The sequence below is a fragment of the Bidens hawaiensis genome, unplaced genomic scaffold, assembly GCF_021521415.1.
Source record: "Bidens hawaiensis isolate Kalapana, Puna unplaced genomic scaffold, B.hawaiensis_p1.1 tig00026173_1, whole genome shotgun sequence".
NCBI classification, from domain to species: domain Eukaryota; kingdom Viridiplantae; phylum Streptophyta; class Magnoliopsida; order Asterales; family Asteraceae; genus Bidens; species Bidens hawaiensis.
In genome coordinates this window covers 248,253-256,604 of record NW_027494202.1, presented here as the reverse complement: position 1 = coordinate 256,604, position 8,352 = coordinate 248,253, and positions in this window count along the sequence as shown.

Here is an 8,352-nt window from a genome sequence, read left to right as displayed (position 1 = left end):
ATAGCCGAAAGACGAGGACACATGCACCAATCAGCCGGTGTCCCGATGATTGAGTGCTATGTGCCTTATGTCCAAGGCTTGATGCAAAACTACTATCGAGCCGGGGGTCTCACCGGAAGCAGTCTCTATATCCCTATGGGATAGAGGTAAGGCTGTCTACATCTTACCCTCCTCAGACCCTACCATAGCATTGCTATTGGTGGGATATACTGAGTACGATGATGATGATTTATGGCGGCCCCACAAGTTACTGACTAGGGACCCAAAGGATTATTACACGTGGCACACATCCAATCGTCAATTTACTACCACTACCGGCTATAGCTAGAAAGGAAAATCATACTTGAGTATCATTTTATCGGAGCTCTAATCTTCAAATTGTTCTGATCACTTACCATATCAATTCTCATGCTAAAATGTGGTTACAGAAAACCCCTTTTATGTAACTAGGCTAATGACGTTTATGTAATTTTATGGTATTGTCAAATATGATTCCATTAATTTAAAGTTGTCATTCATATAGGACCATTTTCTTGAAAAACTCCAGATTATTTGAAAACTCTGTTAAATCCTCGATCCTAACGTGTTTCTTCAACCAACAATCCACTAATTTAATTGGCCACTCATTTTTTTATTAACCAACCTCTAGTAATTAAAGTGACCACTCTTTTTTATTATTATTAGTAGTAGTATTAACCAACCTCTATTAATATAATTGACCTCCACTCTTTTTTTATTTACCTACCTCTACTAATTTAATTGGCATAAGAACGTATTACACGCTCCATTCGCCTGTATAAATGGAGTATACATCCATGTACTGATGTACAAGTTATAGAGTATATGCCCATATACAAAGTGTAAACGCTCATATACCATGAAATATTCGAGAACTATACACTCGCATACACTAACTTTATGCCAATATATCATATGTATGCCCGTGTACCATATATGTATATTTCTATGCTAGATGGAATGACTAATTGACGCGGAGAGGAGGTGTGTAGATGCCCATATATAACAGTATTCGTTTCGAGTTCAAACCCTATTTTTAAGTTAGGGGTCTTTGTATAAATAATGATGAACTAGGGTATAGCCCGTGTTACACACGGGTGGAAAAATATTTCAACAAACATAATAAATTTAAACAGCAAATTCAAGCAACACAAAACTTCTTCAAACTTTCGGACCAAAACGTTAACCATTTACTTTGTCTAGATATTAAAAGTTAAAAGTTACAATAAGTTAATGTACACCGAACAAATAAAAAACATCAACAACAGACATAAACATGTTCTTTTTATATTAAACCACCGTCAACTTCTTCAAACATTATACCAAAAGAAACTCATTTTGTTTCACCACCTGAAAACATAATAAAACAATAGCATCCAAATTAAATATATTATAATAAATAATACTATTATTAGAATAAATTGTTAAACTTCTTCAAACATTCTACCAAAAGAAACTCATCTTGGACGCTTATTTTTTGTCACACTCCGACCAAAAGCGGCGGAACATGCCGAGGTGCAACGATTGCCCATAAGCGCATGACACTATTTAAAGCGACAATATTTAACAAACTCATTTCATTTCACAACATCGAAAATGTCACATAACCAAATATTCATAAGTCAAATACAATAAAATATAGCAAAATATAGCAAATCAAATATTGTTCATTTTTGCTAATATCCTAACGGTATTTGTGTCATTTTCTTCACCGAACTCCATAATCAACCTAGATGCAAACCTGTAACATTTCATAAAATAAAGTTGTCAACTCAAAGGTTGGTGAGCAATTCATAAGTTTGAACAATAGATATATAGTATGAAAAGCCACAAAACTAGTATACAAAACCATAAATAATAGCTATAAACTTGGATAAATTGACAATCGCTAATAGAATTACGTTAGCGCCACCTAGCTACAAGGGATTGCCAAGTAGTCTAGGATTTAATAGAATATCGTTAATTACGTTAACGACACCTTGCTACAAGGGGATGCCAAGTAGTCTAGGATTTATAGATTCCACCAACTGAAAGCGATAAACACATAGGCATATAAGCATAGAACACCAAATCGAGCAATTATTCAAGTAAAGTATACAACAACGTTTGTGGTTTAAGACTCAAGTATAAAGCATTTGATTTGAATAAGTATGAAATGTCACCCCAAAACAAAAGATAGAAAACGTGGTATGAAGTTACTCACGTTCAAGTATAAAACTTGATCGGTAAAAGATGAATAACCGGATGGATGAAGTTTAACGAGCAAGGCCTAAATGACAATAAAATCTTGGATTTAGAATGGTTGTCTTGAAGATCTTTAAATAAAATAATTGTTGCAAAAAGTAAACAATTAAAGTTCAAGGTTTAAAATGTAACTATTTAAGAATTTAAAATAACAATCCTTTAAAAATGTAAATTTGCTCGAAACCGGGTTAAAGTATCTAACTTTAATATTTACTTAACCAATGTTAAGTAATAAGGTGGGAAAAATGCTAAAATGCAAGTTCATTTGGGACAAAGATACTAAAACGGGTTTTTAACGAGCGTTCGGGTTGTCGATTCGGGTCTTGGCAAATGGTCAAACCCAAAGTCAACTTTCCAACATATTACTTGTTATGAGATAACTCATTAAAATATACTAACACTTAACCAAGTATGTAGATTTATTGTTTAGAACAAACAACGCACGTTAAGCGAGTGTTCGGTTTTGTCGGTCCAAACTATGTGATGAGATCAAGTTGGATCCAATAATTCCAAGTACTTAAGAAAATAATTAAAATCAGTTTGTAAACTATTTTTAAAGAAATATACAAGTCTTGATAGCTAAAAACACACTTGTGTGTCTTAAGCGAGTAAAAGTCGGTATAGTTCGGTCTCCATCTCACAAATAGTTCATAGATGGTTTCTACATGCCCAAATATCATAGAACTTGTATATTGGTTTATAAATGAAGAAAACTTAAATTTTACAACTAAAAAGTTAACTACAAGTCTTTTAAGCAAAAGTTTCGGTTTAGTTCGGTTTCCATCTCCCAACGAGTTCATAGATGGATTCCATATGCTTAATATCATAGAACTTGTAAAAATGATTTTTGAAACTCAAATCTAGCAATAAACATGTTTAAACAACTATTTTAACAAAACTAGTAAACAAAAGTTCGGTTTCCGGTTTGGACTAGTTTCGGTTAAACCGAGGTTAGTCTTATACAAACCCACACCATGGAACTTGTAAATAAGATGAACAAACTAAAAGGGTTAGAAGTTAGTCATTAGTGATATGTATAATAAGTTATGTGTGTGTATATGTTGGGTTTTATACAAGATTATCAAAGTTCAAGTTAACCATATTTAACTAGAAAACGCAACGGAAGCTTAGATTTTATAACTTGTTATGAACATACCATTATGTTAAAACTAAAACCCAAAGAACAAGGATCAATATTACAAGAACAATATGCTTACAAAATGTAAATGGTACCTTCTTATACCTTATAAGAAGATGTAGATGGATGAAGAAGATGATGTCTTCAAATGGCAAGGTTGCAAAGGAGAAACCCTCAAGCTTTGTATACCCCAAGCTTTGAATCAACAACACCAATTGATGCTAGGATTTGAACACTTTAATCAAGCTCACAAAAAAAACCCAAAATGGCCAAAGTGGCCGTGAGTTTTTTTGAGAGAGAGAAAGAGAGGATGTTTTGTTTACTTGAAATTCAAAAATGAGACAAGAACCAAATTGCATGTGTTGTGAATGGAGAAGTATAAAGGAGGTCAACACTAGAAGACAAAACCTTGATTGGACAAACCTTCCACCCACATGGGGTGGCCGGTTTTGTTATTATTATTATTATTATTATTTTTTTTTTGTTTTTGTTTTAACCATTTAAAACATCTCCAATTATTTTATAAAACTCATTTTTATAAAATGCACATACATTTATGTAATTATTTAACCAATTAAATAATTAATTTATATAAACAAATTATCCAGATAATTTATTTAAATCCTCAAGTGTGTTTGTTTAGAAAACCAATTTTCTAAACACGTAGTGTTCGGTATTCGTTTAAATGATCAAATCATTAAAAGAATACATTTGGTGTCGTCTAGCTTGTTATTGGGTATGACCCGACTTGGATCAAACACAGTTAGCCACATTAGTATAAGTATGTGTCTCGGGCATACGTAATTCCAACAATCTCCCACTTGCACGAGATACATAGAAAATTAATGCAAGTGGTGAATACCGCCTAACAACAGTTCACCACCCCTAACGTGTTTGACGAAGTGCCATTCAATAACATCATCCCTTCAAGTTCCTTACTTGATATGATTTAGGTGAATCTATCATTATATCCCTTTGTTACTAGATGTCATGTTGGATCTAAGAGACATAGGCGATCATTCTCTTTACAATTCAACTTTATCAGGCCTTAGACATCTAAACTCTCAACACATAAGAGGAACAAATTCCATCTTGACTGTATACGCCTCTCACTATCACTTTATACTCCACCTGAGCTCATCCTTATGTACCATCTTTTACGAATAGCGAAGGGGAGAGTCAAAGTGTAATACTTGGTGAAAATCAAGACCCAGTATACATCTCAGGTCTAAGGATAATATGAAATTCTCCTTTACTCAAAATTACTAATGATCAGGTCCATTGACTCCATGTAGTAATATTGAGAGCGGGTCAGTCCAATATTCGTATCCCACAAATATCTATGAACCTTGGCAGCAAACCTATGCTCCATATTCATTCCTTATGAATATCCACCAATCCTAGTTCATAATAGTCTTGCTTCATATTTGTTCCCACAAATGTGATCGACTACGGACTTTTAGAATAAGATAACTTATTCATGGATTAAACATGCAAAATTAGAATTTAACTCAAGATTCCATAATCATATAAAAGAGTTAAATTACAAAAGTCTTTTAAACGTAAATACAAAATAGATCAAATCCAATTACTAGAATATCGAAGTCCTAAGCCACTCGCATGACGCTCATGTTTCGGTCTTTCTAGGAGCTTCGTGAATGGATCCGCAAGATTTTGATCAGTTCCAACTTTGCGAATACATATCTTTCCTTTTTCAACTTCATCCCTTATGTAGTTGAATCTCCGCTCTATGTGCCTTGTCTTTTGGTGCGAACGAGGTTCCTTAATTTGTGCAATCGCACCCTCGTTGTCACAAAAGATTTCTAGGGGGTCTTGAATGGAAGAGACCACCCCTAGATCAGTTATGAATTTCTTCAACCATGCAGCTTCCTGAGCTGCCAATGAAGCGGCGATGTATTCTGATTCTGTAGTGGACAATGCTACCACTTCCTGTTTTGAGCTCTTCCAAGAGACAGCTCCTCCATTAAGAGTGAACACATACCCAGACTGTGATCGAGAATCATCTCGATCAGTTTGGAAGCTCGCATCCGTGTAACCTTTTATAGCGAGTTCCTCCTCACCAGATCCATATATCAGAAACATATCCTTAGTTCTCCTAAGGTATTTCAATATGTTCTTAACAGCCATCCAATGACTGTTTCCTGGATTCTGTTGGTATCTGCTTGTCATGCTCAAAGCGCATGACACATCCGGTCTAGTACATATCATCGCATACATGATGGATCCTATAGCAGAAGCATATGGGATTTGTTTCATCATCTCTTGCTCACCCTTTGAGCTTGGACATTGAGCTGAACTCAATATGGTCCCTCTTTGAATAGGTACAAAACCTTTCTTGGAGTTTTCCATCTTGAACCTTTTCAAGATCTTATCAATGTATGTACTTTGGTTCAAACCTATCAAACGCCTTGACCTATCCCTATAGATCTTTATTCCCAAAATATAGGCAGCTTCACCAAGATCCTTGATGGAAAATCTACTTCCAAGCCAAGCCTTAACGCTTTCCATGGTTGGAATGTCATTTCCAAATAGTAGAATGTCATCGACATACAATACTAAGAAGGTAATTATACTCCCACTAGCTTTCTTATACACACAAGCCTCATCAGCGTTCTTGATGAATCCAAAATTTTTGATTTCTTCATCAAAACGATGATTCCAAGTTCTAGATGCTTGTTTCAATCCATAGATTGATTTCTTTAACTTGCATACTTTATTAGGATGTTTCGGATCGACAAAACCTTCAGGCTGAACCATATAGACATCTTCCTCAAGATATCCATTTAGGAAAGCGGTCTTGACATCCATTTGCCAAATTTCATAATCATAATGTGCAGCTATGGCAAATAATATCCTAATAGACTTTAGCATTGCCACAGGCGAAAAAGTTTCATCATAATCAACCCCTTGAGTTTGAGTGAAACCCTTAGCTACAAGTCTTGCTTTATAAGTATCCAAGTTTCCATGCATATCAGTTTTTCTTTTGAAAACCCACTTACTTCCAACAGCTTTGGAGTTGAGTGGTGGTTCAACCAATTCCCAAACTTGGTTGTCATACATGGATTGCATCTCAACGTTCATGGCTTCAAGCCATTTGTCACAATCATTCTTGGACATTGCATCACGGTATGTGGTTGGTTCATCCGAATCTACCACGTAGCAACCTTCTACAAAAAATCCATATCTTTCAGGTGGATTGCTAACTCTACCAGATCTGCGAACGTTTTGTGTGTTTTGATCAACCACTTGATCACTTTCAACAATCTCTTGTTGAGTGCTAGTATCAACCAATTGTGTATCATCTTGTGATTCTTGATCCTCATCAAATTTCACTGTTCTACTATTAGTTCCTTCCTTAAGGAACTTAGTTTCCAAGAACTTACCCTTTCGAGCAATAATAACATTTTGCTCACTAGGGTCGTAAAAGTAATATCCTATATCATCTTTAGGATAACCTATAAAGATACATTTAGTGGATCGGACTTCTAATTTGTTTGGGGTGTATTGCTTTACATAAGCTTCACAACCCCAAACTTTTAAGAATGATAGCGATGGAGCCTTTCCATGCCATATTTCAAAAGGTGTCTTCTCCACTTTCTTGGTTGGAGCCATATTCAATATGCGAACAGCGGAAAGTAAAGCATAGCCCCAAAATGATAGAGGTAAAGTGCTTCTAGCCCTCATTGATCGAACCATATCTAATAGGGTACGATTTCTCCTTTCAGACACACCATTATGTTGTGGTGTTCCGGGTGGAGTAAGTTGTGAAATAATTCCACAACTCTTAAGATGATCTTGAAAAACACCACTTAGGTATTCACCTCCTCTATCACTACGAAGTACTTTGATTGTGGTCTTGAGTTGTCTTTCTACTTCAGTTTTGAAGTCTTTGAACATTTCAAAAGCTTCATCTTTGTGTTTCATTAAGTACACATAACCATATCGACTATAATCGTCAATAAAGGTAATGAAGTATCTTTCACCATTCCTAGTCATTGGTCTAAAAGGACCACATACATCCGAATGTATGATACCCAATAATTCTTTTGACCTTTCAAAAGTTTTATTAAAGGGTTGCTTTGTCATTTTGCCTTGTAAACAAGATTCACATACATCAAATGAATCATACTCATTTGTTTCTAGAATACCACTCTTGCGAAGAGTTTGCATGCGATTCTTGCTTATATGTCCAAGGCGACAATGCCAAAGATAGGAATCACCCAAGTCCTTCTTGAGTTTCTTGGTGCTGACATTGTACATTGAACTACTATGTGACATACCACTTTGATCTATTTCATATATACCATTCATCGGTATAGCTTTAAAATAAAACATGCCATTCATCAAAACATGAATATCATAATCTATAAATTTAAGATCAAAGCCACATTGTTTTAAAAGAGACACGGAAATAATGTTTCTCCTTAACTTAGGAGCATACAAAACATTCTTCAAAATTACTTCCAAACCACTTGGAAGCTTTAACAAGTAGTCTCCTTGGGCTTGGACTTCAACTCTTGCTCCATTGCCCATAAAGAGACTAATGTCCCCTTTGTTGAGTTGTTTACTTCTTTTGAACCCCTGCAACAAATTGCAAATGTGAGTTCCACATCCGGTATCAAGTACCCATGTATTTGAAGAAATAACATTTAGTTCAATATGTATAGTAAAGATAATACCTGAGGTATGCCCCGCATCCCTCTTATCTTTTAACGCATTGAGATAGGTCGGACAATTCCTTTTCCAATGACCTATCTCTCCACACTCAAAGCATGGATCTTGCGCCGCAACCTTTTGCTTCTTTTCCTTCGGTTTGATGGGCGTGACGGCTTTCCTCTTTCCCTTTCCTTGGACGTGGCCCTTGCCCTTAGCAACACTTGCTTTGGGGTTGGAGTTATGTCCCCTTTTTCCTTCATTGATTGTTAGAACGG